Below are 18,585 nucleotides of genomic sequence, written 5' to 3'. Positions count from 1 at the left end.
AATGTTTACCAGTTTCTAACATTCTTCAAAATACATTTGTTTCAAAAGAGAAAAAATTGTAAAGGTTTGGAACTACGTAAGGGAGAGTTAACAGTGAGTAAATTCTAGTTTTTGATTAAACTACAGCAGGGATTCTCAACCCGTGGGCCAAGGCCCGCTAGTAGGCCTCAGCGATCTTCCAGGTGGGCTGCGATATAGCTTAAAATTAACTTAAATATTATACTATAATTATTTGGTCACAATTTATTTTGATGGTCCGTTTGTTGAATTTAAGTTACGTTGCATCTACATGCCAACTAATTCTCATTAGATTATAAGTAGACTGTTAGGTAAAGATTGGGGTTAATGTAAGTTGACATGTACTTGCAAAGTTTCTTTTAGTCAGTTAAATGCCTGTTGAAGGAGCAGTATCAACAGATATTAAGCAGACAGTCTACTAATACTCAAATGCACCATTAAAATAAAATGTGACCTAATTATTTGATTTCATTATTAAATATGTCTATGATTGATTACTTCGGAATCAGTGCAAACTAGGACTACACTCTCAGTTGTAGAAAGCAAACAGTCAAGCAAATGTAAAAGTACCGATAGTTAGTTATAATAACTTACTTGTGCATGCCTCATGTCTGCGACTAATACTGTATTAGAGTCGCACAAGTCAGTTGATTCACAAACTATGTATGCTTTCTTTGTGCACACTTATACAGTTGAAGTCAGAATTATTAGCCCCCTTTGATTTATTTTTCTTTTTTAAATATTTCCCAAACGATGTTTAACAGAGAAAGGGAATTTTCACAGTATTTCCTGTATTTCTTTTCTTCTGGAGAAAGTCTTATTTGTTTTATGTCGGTAAAAGTAGTTGTTAATTTAAAAAAAAAAATTTAGGGACAACATTTTTAGCCTCTTTAAGCTATATATTTTTTTCGATAGTCTAAAGAACAAACCATTGTCATAGCTTGCCTAATTACCCTATTTACCCTAGTTAAGAATTTAAATGTCACTAAGTTGTATAGATGTGTTTCAGTAGAGAACATTTTCACTGTTCCTGTCAGCAAACTACATTTAATAAAATATAATATACTACATAATACTATATATAATAATAAGTACTGTTTTATATAAAATGCTGCAAAGTGAAATAGGTTGAGAACCTCTGAGCTGCAGTGTATCTTTAACAGATATTCTCAAATCAGTTCTGAATTGTGCACCAATTTAGTTTTAGACTGTTATACATGCAAGATAGCTTTGCCCAATGACTAGCACCGATGCTGTATTGATCAGTTTTATTGCTCTTACAAATCACTATTTATGGGCTAAAATGTAGAGTGGACACCTGCGCATGAGATTGAGAAGACGTGACCTTTGACACTGAATGCTGAACTACAGAAAGGTGACCATACAAATCAAATTGAGATTGCCAAGTCAATCTAGAAACGTCAACAGCTACCCAATGTTGTTGTTTTTTTCTTTCACTTGATTCTATTCAGACAGCAAAGAAACATTCTTATCCTTAGGCAAGATTAAAATTTTTCAAATATTTTGTGGGTTTTTAAGAAAGAAACTGGAAAAAAAAATCCACACACATCTCTAATGCAGAGACACAGTACATGTGATAAAACATGTCCTTGCTCCACACCTGTATAGTCATTTACAGATCCACACAATCACGACGTAAACTCATACTTCAGTAATTATACAGGACGTAGACTCTCATTTAGTGTTGAATGTGTTTATAATCAAGAGGGATTTAGAAAACATAAGCTTATCAATTATCTCAGCTGGTTTACACTTCTGAATAACCAACACCCAGCATTTTGCCATCTCACCCACACACCCACACACACAGGTACACACACGCATGCACGACATCTGGCCCTTTTTTGATAGCTTGCAGGAAAAGAAACTATGACAGGGTGATTGATTTTTTTAAAGCTGATTGATTGGTAATCTTACCCGTTTACCCGTGGGCCATGGCTCATCTCCAAAGGAAGTCCAGAAAATTACTTGTCTCATTGAGCAAAGCTGATTGCATCCTGACAATGATGTCTAGCCCCTTAAACAAAATGCAAACAGATAAAATCAACATCTTTCAGACTAAGAAAAATCAAAGAAAAAAATCAATCATATTTAGACATTTAGTTGACTACAAGGTAACTTTACAACTTCGTAACAGTCTTTAGAGTAGGAGAGTTGCAGTTTTCACTTTCATTTTGTGACTTTGTAATTTCGGCACATTGAATCATTTACATTTGACAGCTTAAAATGTTCCGACTTAATGTGATCTAATGGAAACAATACGAACTAAAATATTCAAATAAAATAGCAGCAGTGTTAATTTAGGAGTTAAAAAGAAGCATTGCAACCAGCTTGTCACAACCCAGATCACAATACAGCACAGCTCAAATCGATATGGGAAAAATAGCTTAAAAAAAACACATACAGATCTTCAGGCTAAAGAAAATGTATTGCTAATGTCCCAGAACAGGATCGGAGATGTAACAGAATAGAATAGTTCTCGAAAACAGTGTTGCTCATTGTCAAGCTGTGTTAAAATATTTCCCATTTTGCACATTTGTCATGCCTGGCAACAAAACCAGTCATTAGTTACGATTTTGGAAATTTATAGAGATTTACACTCTTATACATTATCACCTTAAAGTGTAATATGTAAAATTTGCATTGATGCATACTTTGTTATGACAAGAAAATATTAGGCTCAGATTGGACTATTTGAAGATCTGAAATCTGAAGGTTCAAAACCAAATAAACACAGAGGAAATCCCCTCAAATCTGTCCAAACTATTTTAATTATTTGTCATGGAACATAATATTTATTTAATAATCTAATAATATTTGGTAGGAAATAAAAATTATTTAAAGAATTTTGCCTAATACAATTAAAATGTTTGCTTTATCTAACAACATGCTCATGCAACTCTAAACTATTTTCTCCAGTCTGCTTTTGTTTAACTGACTGATCGTCTTCTCACAGTTGCAAAGTAATTTTATAGACAACTAAGAAGTTTTAAAATATTTCCTATTTGCACACTTGTGATGATTGACAACAAGACCAGTCATAAGTTACAATTTTGGAAATTGAGATTAATACATCATCTTAAAGTGGAATTTGTAATCTTTGCATTAATACGACTTTTTGAAGATCTGGAATCTGAAGGTTTAAAACCAAAATACTGAGAAAATCCCCTTAGATTTTTCCAAACTAAGTTCATATTAGTAATAATTAAAAAAAAAAAATAAGTTATTTTTAGAAAATTAAATTTACTAAATATTTTCATGGAACAAAATATTTAGCTAATATTCAGATTATTTTTTAGTAAAATAAAAAGTATTTAATAAATTCTCGCATTACAGCAAGAAGTTTGCTGGTTCTAGCCTCAGTTGGGTAAGTTTGCATTTCCGTGTGGAGTTTGCAAGTTCTCCCTGTGTTGGTGCGGGGTTCCTACAACTGCTCCGGTTTCCCCCACAAGTCAAAAGACATGCGTTATAGGTGAATGGGATAAGTGAAATTGTCTGCAGTGTATGCGTGTGAATGATGTGTTTCCCAGTGATGGGTTGCAGCTGGAAGGTCATTCGCTGTGTAAAACATGTGCTGGATAAGTTGGCGGTTCATTCCACTGTGGCGACCCGACTAATAAAGTGACTTAACTGAAAAGGAAATGAATGAATGAATTTTGACTGATACATTTTTTTTTTAATTTTCCCAAAAACATATCATGCAACTCATTTAAACTATTCTATCCAGTCTGCTAATATTTTATAAATGTTTAACTGACTGATATATTTTTCTCACAGTTGCAACGTTATTTTATAGACAACTAATAGTGTAAAGGGGACCGTCAACATAATGTTTTTTCACAAATTCTTTCAAACACGATTGATGAGTAATTGACTAACAGAGGCCACTTCTTCTGACATTCAAAATTAAAAAGGCTGTTTTTGTGCAACATTAATTAACCTTTGGAAAGGTGATGCATGTGAGCGAAAGAAAAAAGAAAGCAAGCATGTTCCTCAAGGCTGTGTCTGGATTGCCTTCATGGGCGAGATGGGAGTCAACATGTTTTGAAACATCAAAGGGGAACCTGATACCTTAAGTATAAGAAGATTAGCCCTTGCCATGATCTTGAGCTTAGGCTCCTTCGAGACTCGCAGCATCCAGGCCCAGAAGGGACAATTACCTATGAATTGGCACCAACATCTTCACGTTCATGTAAAGAGTTTAAGTCCACGTCGTTAACACCTACATGAAAACATGAACTAGAATTACTATTTTGAAGAGACATGACTGAAAATAAGATATAACAGGAAAATCAAAACAGACAGAACAAAACACTTTCTGTACAACACTGCAATTCGGTAAAATACTGTGATCTCAATTCATACAATAATAACCTAATATTCTCATTTATGATTTATAGTTATATTTTTGAGTAAAACACATTTGTTGTGTGTAAAATATTAATGGTATTTCCTCCAAATATAAAATAAAATTTAATTTAGAACATTATTGTTATCATTTACAATTTGAAATAACTAAAAGTGCCATGTTATCAGACAAGTTTATATATTTATTTTTAGACAATACCATTGGTTTAACTTCAGAAGAACAATTGAAACTTCTAACACAACAAATAAAAACATTTATTTTGCCCAACTGTCATTTTCTGAAAAATAAATAGAAATGCTCTAAATGACAATACATATAACTCCGCCCACATAGAGTGACAGCAGATCAATAAACTCACTACACTTTGACAAATATTGCAGCTGTTGGACAACATAATGTATTTTGAGTCTTTTTAGGCGAGAATTTATTTATTTATAAGGATAGTGCCTATTTTAAATATTTATAATTTTGGAGATTCAGTGCATCAGCAGCCATTACACCCCATTCACACGGGGTGTCAGCGTCAACACTTTCCATTCACTTTGAATAGGTGAAGTCAGGCACTGCCGAACTTTTTTTTGCAATTTTTGGCACCGCTTCAGTGACATTGCTAGCTGCAGAGGTTGGGAACGTCTCAACTTTTCAAGCTCCAACGAACACATCAGCCAATCAGATTGCTTTATGCAAATACACAAGCTCGGACAGTAATCAATTGCGGACTAATTTAATTAGCTGACACTGCTATGACTTATAATTTAGTCTTATAATCCTAAAATGGGAGAAAAATCTTCTGTTTTTTCACCGGTTTGGATATTACGCTACAGAATCATTCAAACACAAGCTTTAAAGTGACGCTGGTGAATTTGCAACAGTTTAGGCTGTTCTGACATCAGCTGCAGATGAAAGAAGAAAGTAGTTCCTAATACAAAAGAGTTTTTAGACTCTCTGTGTTTGATTTACTTTTTTTATATACAAAATGATGCTGTCAAACTGTTGTATCGCAATATCACACTCGTAGCTGTGCGATACGGCTGTATATCATCACTGGTGGGACACTAAGGACACCATTTATATATATATATATATAATGAAATAATTGTAATATATAATTTTAACTTTTAATTTTAACTAAGTTGTTGTCAGACTATTGCAGAACAAAACAAATAAAAATATTTTACTCAAAAATGTAAATTAATTGTATTAATTTGCAATTAATTAGCTACAAATATTTACTACTCTAAATGGGTTTGTGTAAAAAATTGTATATTTACAAACAAAATATATGAAAAATAAAATATTTTAAAATATGTATAAACATGGTATAAACATAGTATACTTCAAAACCATATCTAATAAATACTATAAACACAGAAAAACATTCTGTCAATACACATTCATACAGTTCAATATATACAATAACATACACACAATAACAGTAAATTATGCACGATTACACGCAATCTCACAAAACCAAACCCTATAAGTTGATCATCAAAATACTCAGTACTTATGTCTATCATTCTGTTTTAATGTACATTCTCCTTTCATCACTTAATGTTCTTTAGCATTCACATTTGTTTTTCAGTATACATGAACAGTATTACATGAACAAACTCATGTAATTTTAGGTTTGAGTGTCAAGCAGAGTCCCAGTGATAACGTGAAACTCCCCCACAGCGCAGAAGTTTGAGAGATTAAACTCAACGCATGATGACAATCACCCTCATACATCTGACACACCTCACCCACAAGCTGCTCAGAATCACACTCAAATAGCAGGTAAAAAATCACTGAAGGTGTGTGTGTGTGTGTGTCACAAATCCTGTGGGCGACAGCGGTGACACTAATACACTGCTCTTGATCTCACCTATTACAGGTGCAGCAGACAGCAGTTCTGCCGCTGTTGTCACTCCAGTAGCCCTGCACTCTGAGCCTCCGGATGGGGAGAATCAGTGGTCGTGCAGCTCAGAGAGACACACTGAAATAGAAACCTGGAGTGAGGCTGAGTTGCAGGATCGACAGGTCTGTGCTTCACACCCGGAACTGGAACATTAGTAACCGAGGCTCACATGCAGACTAAAAGCCCCATGGAAAAGCAACAGGAAGGGAAAGCAGCCTTTCCTGGACAGAAAAATTAAGTTGGTCACACTGAGAAAAAAGAAAAGTAGGAAAGTTTTACTTGTTTTGACATTCTCGAAGAGACATTTTCACTTTCACACATGACACAAATGAATATAATTGGTATTTTTGTCCTTTAAAATGCAGTAAATTGTTAAACATTTCTTTGTTCTACATGCTTTGCATTTTTGAGCCAAATCTTAAAACTGCACTATAGTGTGACTGTCTCAAGCATAGTTCAATGCTCAAGCATACTACATGCTAATTTTAAATTGGGCAATTTTATTAGCCGAAATGACCGCATTCAAGATCATGTGATTAAAGCCCCTAGTAAAGGCCATGATGTGCAAATGGTATGTTTTGTCTCAGAATTGTTCAATATATTAATTTTTTTTAACCACTAAACTTTATATATATATATATATATATTTTTTTTTTTACAAAATTAAAGGTTAAACTATGTACGCAGTTTAACATTAAGCGAATTGTGTATTATTAACTGCTTTACAGACTCAAAAGGCTGAAACTTTATTTGGCTTGACATAATTTCCACAAGTAAAAAAAAAAGATTGCAAAAAAGCATGAGACAGCAATATTGATTGTTGGTAATATCTAAAAGTTTAAAGCCACAATGTTTTATCTAAAAAAAAAGTAATCATATTATTAATGAGTATTGTTTTAATTATTTTTATGTTATGTTGTTAAGGTTTGGCCTAAGCTGTTATGTGTAATACATTTAAGTAAAATTGAATCACATGAAATGTTAATAATCTTCTTTTTTTTTAAAAGCTACTTTCATTCATTCTCTTGTCGGCTTAGTCCCTTTATTAATTTGGGGTCGCCTTATCCAGCACGTTTTTACGCAGCCCTCCAGCCGCAACTCATTTTTGGGAAACACAAACACAAACAAAAACACACACACAAACACACACAAACACACACAAACACACACAAACACACACACACACACACACACACACACACACACACACACACACACACACACACACACACACACACACACACAAACACACACACTACGGACAATTAAGCCTACCTAATTTACCTGTACTGCATGTCTTTGGATTGTCGGGGAAAACGGAGGAAACCCACGCGAACGCAGGGAGAACATGCAAATTCAACAAAGAAACGCCAACTGAGCCGAGGTTCAAACCAACGACCCAGCGATCTTCTTGCTGTTAGGCGACAGCACTACCTACTGCACCACTGCCTCACCCTTAAAGCTAGTTTTTAAAACTACATGCAATAATAGTTTTAAATGACACAGAGTCAAATGTCATGTACAACCTATTTGTGATAAATTACATTAATTGCAACATTGCATAATCAGTTAGATAAAACATACTGAGTATTCTAAATACGTTTGACTGTGTAAAAATGTGTATATTTATATAAATAGTAGAAAAGATTTGAAAATAACTTTCTTTGAAGAGTTCAAAACTTAAATTATGTAAAAGTAATCTCATAATTATTAAACATATGACATTTGAAATGCGATACATTTAATTAATATGTATGTGTTTAAGGCTGAAATGTTGTTAATATACATTACCAGTCAAAAGTATGGGGTCAGTAGGATTTTTAAATGTTTTAAAATAAGCTTCTCCTGCTCTCCAAGGCTCTATTTTTTTCAATCAAAAATACAGTACAAATTGTAAAATTGTAAAATGTTATTGCACTATAAAATAACTGTTCGAAAGTTATAATTTAATGTAATCTTTTATTCCAGTTAATTTAATGATGAATTTTAAGCTTCGTTACTCCAGTCTTCAGTCACATAATCCTTCAGAAATCATTGTAATATTGGATATAATTATTTTGATTGGTAATAATAGTAAAAGCAATAATTACTGGAGTAATAATTTCATTTGAAGCTACATAAAATAATTAATAAATAAATATTTAGTAAATAAATATTTACCAATTTAATATTTTTTACATTAAATAAATGCCGCCTTGATGAACAGAATAACTTTCTTTAAAAAAGAATGGAATAAAAACTGACCCCGAACTTTTTACCGGTAGTGTATATATATTTAAAAAAAAAACAATATGAAAGACTTTTTTTCATTTGAGGTGATAATTTAAACAAAGTAAACAAAAAATAAGAGATATTTTAATTTGATGAAGAACGTACTACACGTCTCTTGCTGTTTCAGAAACAATAAACGCTTCTGCACATCAAAGGCAAGTCGTTCCACATTTAGAAAGCATAAAGTTTCTGACATGTTGTGAACAATTAGTGACAAAAACAGAAAAGGCTGGACTGTTTATGTGAGTCCCTGAGCCCTACCGTTTCTGATCTCTCTCTTTATCTCCGTCTCTCTATTTCTCTCAGGAGTCGCACAACCACAGACTCATCTCTACTCTGACCTGGAACAAGAGTGAGTGTTTGATCATCGCTGTACCACTTTCATTCTGTCATAAAGACGAACTCGGAATGCTCAATATTAAACAGCCATAAAATATTTTTAAAAGAAAACACACACAAGTGAAAATTCATTATACATCAAGTGCACAAACTGACATAAACCATTCCGAAAGTAAACCGATCTTCCCATAGCAGAGAGGAAATGAGGGCAACCTCGCACACACCAGAAATGCACAGATCTGCACATGTGCCCCATAACGTGTGTGTATCTAATGTCTCCAAATGGTTATACGCCATAATAGTGTGCTAAGCTAGGAAAGGGTCTGAACAGGCTCGTATTCAGCTATGAGGTCACTGAGGTCCAAACCTGTGCAAACTTTGCATTTTCAAGTATCAAATTAGAAGTTTGATCTACAGTATGAAAAAAATATATATTTAAATCATGTCGCTGAATAAATTCATGTCAAGACATACGCTTAGGAAATAAGCCTGTATGGGCCGGTCATGTTGCAAGATCTATTTATTATTAGTGTTGAGCTGCAAGATTTTTAATATGACAAAGTTAATAAAGTAATTAGGCCATGGAATTAATTAATTAAAGAGGAATTTCACCCAAATTTAAAATTTACTCACTTTCATACACAAGTGGTTCCAAACCTTTATGAGTTTTTTTATTCTGTTGAACACAAAAGTAGGAAAATGTAGTTGGAGAAAATAATATATAATAAATAATTATTATTATTTATTAAATAATAATAAATGAAGATAGACTTTTCTTTTTTTGGATGGAATCTCTTTAGGAGGAATAAGGTTGGGTTTAGTGATATTACATTGCAAAATTCAAGATTTGAACTTGTATTTGCTTTTCGTGGCAACATCTGGCAACACATGCTTACTGGATACAAAAAAAAAAGTATATTGATGGTTTATTGCTGAGGAAATCACATTCGGTAAGACACATGAAACGATCATCATTGTATTGTCTGTATGTAACTGTCAAACCCTCTCAAAACGGTAGCATAATAATCATGAACTGATAACAAAAATGAAAACACTTGACAGGATGAGGGATTAGTAGTTAGCTAACCATTTACAAAATCATGCTAAAATTAAAATTCATTAAACCTCCATACACTGTACAAAAAAGTTAAATATACATTTCCGTAGTTTGGAATTCATGTGCTTTCTGTTTATTTCTAGTTATGAATTGCATGATGAAACCTTGATCTCTGCTCTGTCTCTACGTTAGATGTTGAACATATAGTTTAAAAGACCGAATTTTATTGCCATTTGAAACAATATATTGTATAAGAAATAATATAGAGAGAAATAAGCCTGTAAAATAACGAAGAGGTACGGGCAGTTTAGTAACATTTCTTTTTTTTGTAATGTAATTTACATTACAGAACCAACCCAGACAATCGATCACTTCAAGCTATTAAAATGTTCATAAACGTCCCTTTTTTTAGCGTTTTCAACTTCAAAAATGTTCCCATACAATTAAAAAGCATAAGGAAAAAGATATTATGAATCTTAAAATATGCCAAAATGTTGATTTTTTGGATTTTTTTTTACTTTTTTTTTTCAGTGTATAGAATGTATCTTGCAAATTATGGTTTTCTACAGTGGCAGAGAGAGCTCAGTGTGCTGCACTTTAAGAAAACACATGCAATTACAAAAAAAGGCAGCAAATTAAGAAAAGATTTTCATCCGTTTGACAGCACACCTGCTGCAAATCCTCACAACACAAACACATTTTTAAAAAGTGGCTGCATTTTCCCACAGCGCAAGCAAATTAATCAAATGTGCTGCATTTTCTCACAACGAAAACAGTTTACTTAAACAGGATGCATTTTCTCACAACACTTGCAAAGAGAATGGAGCATAACGGAAATGGCTCAAGGGGACCCAAAAATGTGGCGGCCTCGCTGTGTCATGACTGTTGCTCAGTAAAGTTGTAGGTGACCTTTGAAAAGTGCATTTTTTGATTGTTGATTTAAACATCCTGATTACCTTGTCTTTTATATTGTATTAGCCTAATTAACCATAACCTAAATAACATTTTAGGGTTTAGCGTTTTAGCCCATTTCTTTCTCCTTTCAGGGTCGGTTGTGTTCCGAGCTATTTGAAAGTGTTGTGAGAAATACAGCGTTTTTTGGTAATTTTTTTGTATTGTGTGAATATGCAGCACGATTAAATAATGTTTACATTCTCTAAAAATGCAGCACATTTTTTTTAAATGTGTTTGCGTTTTGAGGATATGCAGCTTATTTTGCTGATGTTTTTGTAATTGCATGTGTTTTCTTAAATTGCAGCACAATAAGCTCTCCCAGCCGTAGGTTTCACCTTCGGTTTAAATAACCTCCATTAAAAAAATAAGCTTGTACTACAAATAATCCATTAACACAGTGAAAAACATTAGTGTGGAGATCACTAAAATACTTGATTTTTATCCAGTGTGAAAATAACAACATTAGTATAGCATTTTGTTTTGTTATAAAGATTATTTCCTTTATTTTCCCCAGTATTCAATATGCGTCAACAATACATGGTCAACAGAAAGTAATTAGCTAATTCTAATAATATGCCTTAACATTTAATGGATAAACTGTAAGGAGAACAATGCCACCTCATTGTTGCCATTATAAAAACACCTCATTGATTGTTTAAAGTTTAACAGTAGTTCCTCTCATAATCCACATAAAGCATGACAAGGCATAGAAAAAATGTGGAAAGTGTTGACAAACTGACTAGGTTCCATAGTGTATATAGTTAGTTCCATTTGAAGCCATTATTATTGCACAATTCTTAACAACCCCCAATCCTAGCTAGCTATCAAAACCTTGATACGGCCATGCATCTGAACCAGAAAAAAGTATCTTGCTGTTAATTCTGTCACTGCTTCACGAGCCAAAAAGACGGCGACAACCAGCCACTCAGAGAGCTCCAGAAGGCCTGTGGACTAATTATACTGGCGAATATGTCTTCAAAAAAATGGGTTTGAATGTCAGTGCGTGAGCGTGTGGTAATATGGTGCATTAGCGAGTGCACGCCTCAAAAGTGTATGCGTGTGTGTTTGTGTGTATAGCCCAGGAAATCCAGACACCTCATTAAGCCCAAGTCCATCTAGACCCGAACAAATTTAGAGTTCCACAGCTTAGCGGGGCTTACGTGACCCTCTCATCCTTCATCAGAAACTGACAGTGGCCCCACATCATTAAAGGATCTCTTCTGAAACTCTAGATGAGACACATGTGAGATTACTAGGGCCTTTTAAGCAGGTGACTTAAGCACACGTCTCCATTTGCACTCCATTTGCTTCCCGTGTCCATTTTTGTGCGAGTCATTATGTATGCAAACGTCTCAATGTGTCTGTGGTTTGGACTTTATACACAGTGTCAGCGTATAGATCCGCAGTGGCTCCTGTCGGCTGCGTGATGTGATTATGACTCTTCAGATCCCGTTTCTCTGAGTTACGAATGGGACACGGGTCAGTGTCGGGTTTTAGTGTGTCTATGTGTGAGAGGGTGAATTCAGTGCTGAGTTTGCTGATGTGTGGCAGGACAGCACACATGATCCTTAGAGGAGCACTGAGAAACGCCACGGAGACAAGGGTCAAACACCAATGACACAATCAATATAGCATAAAGCCTGTTTCATGCTTTCAAACTCAACTTCCTTCTCTGTCTATTGTTAAGTTGCGTTTTCAGCATAGAATTTAATAGATTTTGCGTTTAGAGGATGGCAGATTAGACAGCCCATGAAAAGTAAGGGCCATATTAAAATTCTTGACAATAACGATATGTTCAGGACCTGAGATTAACACTCACTAAGCACAAAATATGATACTGGTGAAGTGCATAAAATAAGTGTTACTTCACATTTGGTCAGCAAATTTTTTTTTTGCATTTTAACAATGTCAGGGAATTCAATATGGTCATAAATAGTTCATAAATATGATGTCAATGAAAGAGAAATATTTGAAAAAAAGTTTTAATACAATTTTCTTCTAAAATAAAAGTTAAGGCTCGACATTTTATAGACATACAATACTGTAAAAATAAATACACTATTGTAAATAATCATTTAAAATGCGTTTCTATTTAATATATTACTAATATGACAAAGTATTATTAGTATGGATGTCCCGATCAGGTTTTTTGCCCTCGAACCAGAGTCTAAGTCATTTGATTTTGAGTATCTACCGATACCGAACCGCAATCCGATACTTCTAGTATACATAAAAAAAATAATGAAGAAGTGCGAAGAAACAGATCCAGGAGGGATTAATTCACCTCATTTTAATATTCAACAGCTTGAATAGCTTAAATAATCAAGTAATAAATAACATAAAATCTTCACATTGGGACTTTAGTGCAACAATAAATATAAAGAAAATCTTATCTAAAAACAAATAGCACCTTAACTTAAAATACCTGGCAGGCAATCCCAAGTTTACATATCTCACAGTTTGCTCTGGCAATGTTGTTGTCATTAACTTTATAGTACCTCCAGACCGCAGACATACTCGCGCTTTCCGATTCAAGCGGATTCTATGTTCTACTTTGCCGGCATTTAACCAATAACGTCCCTGCAACAAAGTGATGTCATGCCGCATGCATTACTGTTTCTGTTTGAAGTCAAGAAAGAGGTCTAACTCTGTGCTACTGCATAACTATAGATGTGTTAAAAAATTATGAAAACACATCTATCTATCTATCTATCTATCTATCTATCTATCTATCTATCTATCTATCTATCTATCTATCTATCTATCTATCTATCTATCTATCTATCTATCTATCTATCTATCTATCTATCTATCTATCTATCTATCTATCTATCTATCTATAATTTTATATATATATATATATATATATATATATATATATATATATATATAAGACCCCTTAGTTTTTCGCGATTCCGTGATCACTGAATCCAACGCAAAATTAGCAAAAAGTTTCAAATTTTGGGGATCCCGTAAAATTAATAAATTAAAATAAATAATCTCATAAAACAACAAATTCCAAACCATATAATCAAATATATATTTATTTCAGTTTGCAATTAAATGATTCACATGACTTATAGTCGTTGCATACGCAGCATATGTGACGTATTTGAATGTCTCTCGAAAAATGACATGCCACCTAAACCCTCACGATCATTACATTACATGTTATGCAGCCTGTGCCGTAAGCAGACATGGATGAAGCGCGAGTGATTTACATGTGAAGTCAATGCAAAAATGCGATTAAACATGGTGAGGTGCAAATTGCCCATTTTGTGCGTTTGACGTGCTTGCAAAAAAGTGAGCAAACATGTAAAAATTCAACAAGCAGCTTACAATGATGGAGATTGCTTAAAGGATGACCACTGAACTTGACCGAATTGAAAGACATTATTTGTGCTTTACACGTATGACTGGTATTATGGTGTTCATAAAAACCATAAGTGATTTCATTTCACTCTTTCCCTACAGTTAACGAGAGAAAACCAAAATGCTTCTCTGCGACAAGTTTTATGGCACCTAAATGTTTTGGTGCATTACAGTAGGGAAAGCCCTAACGTATGCCCTGAATAAGGTACATGTCAGATACTCCAGGGAGCAAAATCAGAGAAAGAGAAAAAGTAAGTTTGTCCATAAAAATTATACAGCCTTCCTTTGGCTTCCTTTTGGCTACCATTTTAGATCTTGTCCTGACAAAGATAAAAAAAGAAGCTTTATTTCTATGATTTGTGTCAGATTGTGTCATAGGCTACCTAATATGATAAGTAAGAAATACTAGGGGGAGGTAACATCTCATTCCGATCGAGTCTGAAACCACGTGATCGGGCCCAGTTTTTGATCAGGTGATGGGATCTGGACATCCCTAATTATTAGTATTATATAATTTCATAATTTGTTAAATCTTTACAGTTTATTCGTATTATAGTGAAACTTCCACAGTGTTTTAAAAGTTTTTTTAAGCATTTTGACTGAATAAATAAAACATTGTATAGAAAAATTAATTTTAAGGAAAAAATCTGGTCAATATTTGCCCATTATCAAGTTACAATCATAATCATGCAGACCTAATTAAGTTTCTATAAAATGTTGTTTAAATGTATACAGTTTAAAGGAAAACAGTACTTAAGGAACTAAAGTCAACTGACAATCCAAATATCATGTGTGAATGAAGTCCATTATTACCTTTTGTATGTATTATTTGGGTGTCTACTGGATTTGGGTGGGGCGAGGCAGTGGCGCAGTAGGTAGTGCTGTCGCCTGACTGCAAGAAGGTCTCTGGTTCGAACCTCGGCTCAGTTGGCGTTTCTGTGTGGAGTTTGCATGTTCTCCCTGCCTTCGCGTGGGTTTCCTCCGGGTGCTCCGGTTTCCACCACAGTCCAAAGACATGCGGTACAGGTGAATTGGGTAGGCTAAATTGTCCGTAGTGTATGAGTGTGTGTGTGTAAATGTGTGTAGATGGGTTGCGGCTGGAAAGACATCCGCTGCGTAAAAACTTGCTGGATAAGTTGGCGGTTCATTCCACTGTGGCGACCCCGGATTATTAAAGGGACTAAGCCGACAAGAAAATGAATGAATGAATGGATTTGGGGGTCTAATGGAGAAGAAGATGAAGAACCTTCTCTTTTGTCCTAAAAAAAATCACCTTCACTATTTCTTGCGTACCGCACCACACTCATCCTTTCTATTCTGTTTTTCATTCTACTTCTTCAGAAATTAACCTTCAACCACAATTACACATTTAACACTTCACCTTAAAAACAATTACCGGCTCAAACAGATCCGGCTTCAGTCTGTATTAATTGCAGTTTGAAGCAAGATGTCAGAGAGTATGGATTTTCTGCCAGCAGGAATGTGTGTAACTGTCCCTCTCCTCCAGCGGAGAGGATCTCTCTCTGAATTATTCATTGCGGCTACAATGCAGGACGGCAGGCCAACACTGAGGATTTAACTGCATTTATGTTTCCCTCGGAAATTAGGCTCTAGTCTACACAACAAGGCGAACAGGAACAGACTGTGAATGACACAAACACTCGCACTGCAATTCGCAGAAATGTCATGATTCAATAAAATTTTAACCGAAAACAAAAGAGTCGCGTTACAAAAGGACTGGCATGGAATTGTGAAGCAGAAGAGTGCACAAGAAGGTGAATTGTAATAGGTTGTTTGTGTGTGTGCGCACTTCACATCAGTGTGAGGGTGACCTCTCACCTCAGCAGCACTTGGAGAGCCCAGTGAAAATCCTCTCTGAGTGTCAGCCAGTCTCTTTAGCTTCTCGCATCACTTTGTACCCCAGTAGTCCTCAAACAACACTCTGAAACCCCATCCAGACACAATAGCTACACACACCAACAAGATCTGTGGCCTTCTACCTGCACAAAACAACAGCATAATCTATCTGTCTGAAAAAGACTGACAGTAAGAATACAAACATTACTCGTCTGGAATGCATAAAAGTGCAATTTAAAATGTATATGTTTTACACCATTTTGGGCCCAAACTTATCAAGGACATCTTATAGTAAGCAAGTTTTTTCTAAAACTTTTTTAGTTGTGTGATGGTTTGTTTTTATGCTCCCAATCAAGTTGGAGCCTCACCAATACTAAATTCTTAGCATTGACATTGACAATTTCTGAGAAACACTACTTATTTGTAATTTGTTACTTCGCACCACTGATGATAACTATAACTAAACTTCCAATATCTTCACAAACAATATTGTTCTGTGTATTCTGTAAGCATGGGCTGTAGCTTAGCCAGTGGCTGCTTTAATTGTTTGAGAGATACTCATTTAGAGCAAATTTCATCAGTAAGAAAAGAAAAAAAAAATATATATATATTTTTTTAATTATTATTATGGCAGTGGTGTGGGCTTCCCTACTCCCAAGGAGTATTATCATTAAAACCTCACAATCATTGTTATAATACTTGTGTTGATGGTTGTCAAGTCTACTGAATGAAAATATAGCACAGATGCCATTCTTAAACATCTTATATATATATATATATATATATATATATATATATATATATATATATATATATATATATATATATATATATATATATATATATATATATCATTAAAATAAATAAATAAATAAATTCATCATTTTTCCACCCAAGCCTCAGTGGGTAGTGCTGGGTAGTGCTGTTGCCTCACAGCAAGAAGGTTGCTGGTTTAAGCATAGGTTGGGTCAGTTGGCATTTTTTTTTAATTTAATCATTATTTTTAGGGGTTTTTCACCTTTAATTTGGATAGTAAAGTGGAGGTTACAGACAAGAAATTACTGGGAGCAGAGAGAGGTGAAGGACCGGCAAAAGACCTCGAGTCAGGAATCGAACTCGGGTCGCCGTGAGCACAATGGTGCTATATGTCAGTGCATTTAATCAATCGGCCAATGGCTCCAACTGATTGGTATTTCTATGTGGAGTTTGCATGTTCTCCCTGTGTTCGTATGGGTTTTCTCCGGGTGCTTCGGTTTCCCCCACAAGTCCAAAGACATGTGCTATAGGTGAACTAATTAACTAAGTTGGCCGTAGAGTAGGAGTGTGAATGAGAGTGTATGGGTCTTTCCCAGCGATTGGTTGTAGCTGGAAGGGTGTCCGTTGTGTAAAACATGTCCTGATATGTTAATTCAGCTGTGGTGACCCATAAAAAAAGGGACTAAGCCAAAAAGAGAATGAAAGAATACATTTCTACACCCTCTACTTGTTCACCCTCTACTTGAATAAAGGAATTTATTCACCCTCGACTTGTCTCAAACATGTTTACGTTTCTTTTTTCCTTTGAAACACAAAAGAAGATATTCTAAAGAATGTTGGAAATGGCAGTAATAAACTCTTAAAGTATTTATTTTTTACCTACTACAGATCTCATTGGCAGCATATTTCAAACTATATTTTGTGAGAAAAAATAAAATCATTAAGGTTTGGAGCCATTTGTGGGTGAGAAAATGTAAACATCTACACAAGAATCCATTTTTCAACTTTCTGAATAACTTTTTGAGGACATATCAAAATGAGGTTTAGTCTGATTATGCAAACCCATCGTTTTCCTTCCCAGAAATCTAGTTTATGCCACATGGCACAGATATGTGCTGAATGTGTATAAACACGACCCAAATTGTATTAGCCATTCTCTCTCTTTTGACATTCTCTTTATGTCTCCTTCTCCCTCTCTTTAACAACCACAAGATGTTAGATCTGAGAGAATCAAACTGTGGCCTCTCCCACAAACGACAGCTCTGAGCAAGTTTACCTGTTTTCCCTTCGCTGTAATCCACTCTTTCATTTCATCTCTCCTGTAGCTGTTTATTTGGGGCAGCAGTCTCTCCTGGCGGTGGGCTGAGCCGGAGCGCTGCCTGCAGGGATGAGAGAGAGCTGCGGTTCGTGTCAAATGGGACCCCTCATCCACAAACCTAGAGAAAAAGCCGCGTGCATCTCCAAACCTCAGTATTTTGTCTGAAACTGATGTCTACACATGTTAACGACGCTTTAGAGAGAAGAAAGTCTGGAGGGTGAAGGAATGCGCAGAGGGAGCGAGAAGGTGGATACTCGTATTTGAACATTACAGTCTCTTGTTGTCTGCTACACGCTGCAGCTCTGCCTTTAACCCAGGAGACCTCAGATTAGAAAAAAAGAGAGGCAGAAATC

The sequence above is a fragment of the Danio rerio genome, chromosome 7 (genome assembly GCF_049306965.1).
Source record: "Danio rerio strain Tuebingen ecotype United States chromosome 7, GRCz12tu, whole genome shotgun sequence".
Classification (NCBI taxonomy): domain Eukaryota; kingdom Metazoa; phylum Chordata; class Actinopteri; order Cypriniformes; family Danionidae; genus Danio; species Danio rerio.
The sequence above is the reverse complement of the archived record's forward strand: the minus strand, read 5'-3'. Positions refer to the sequence as shown.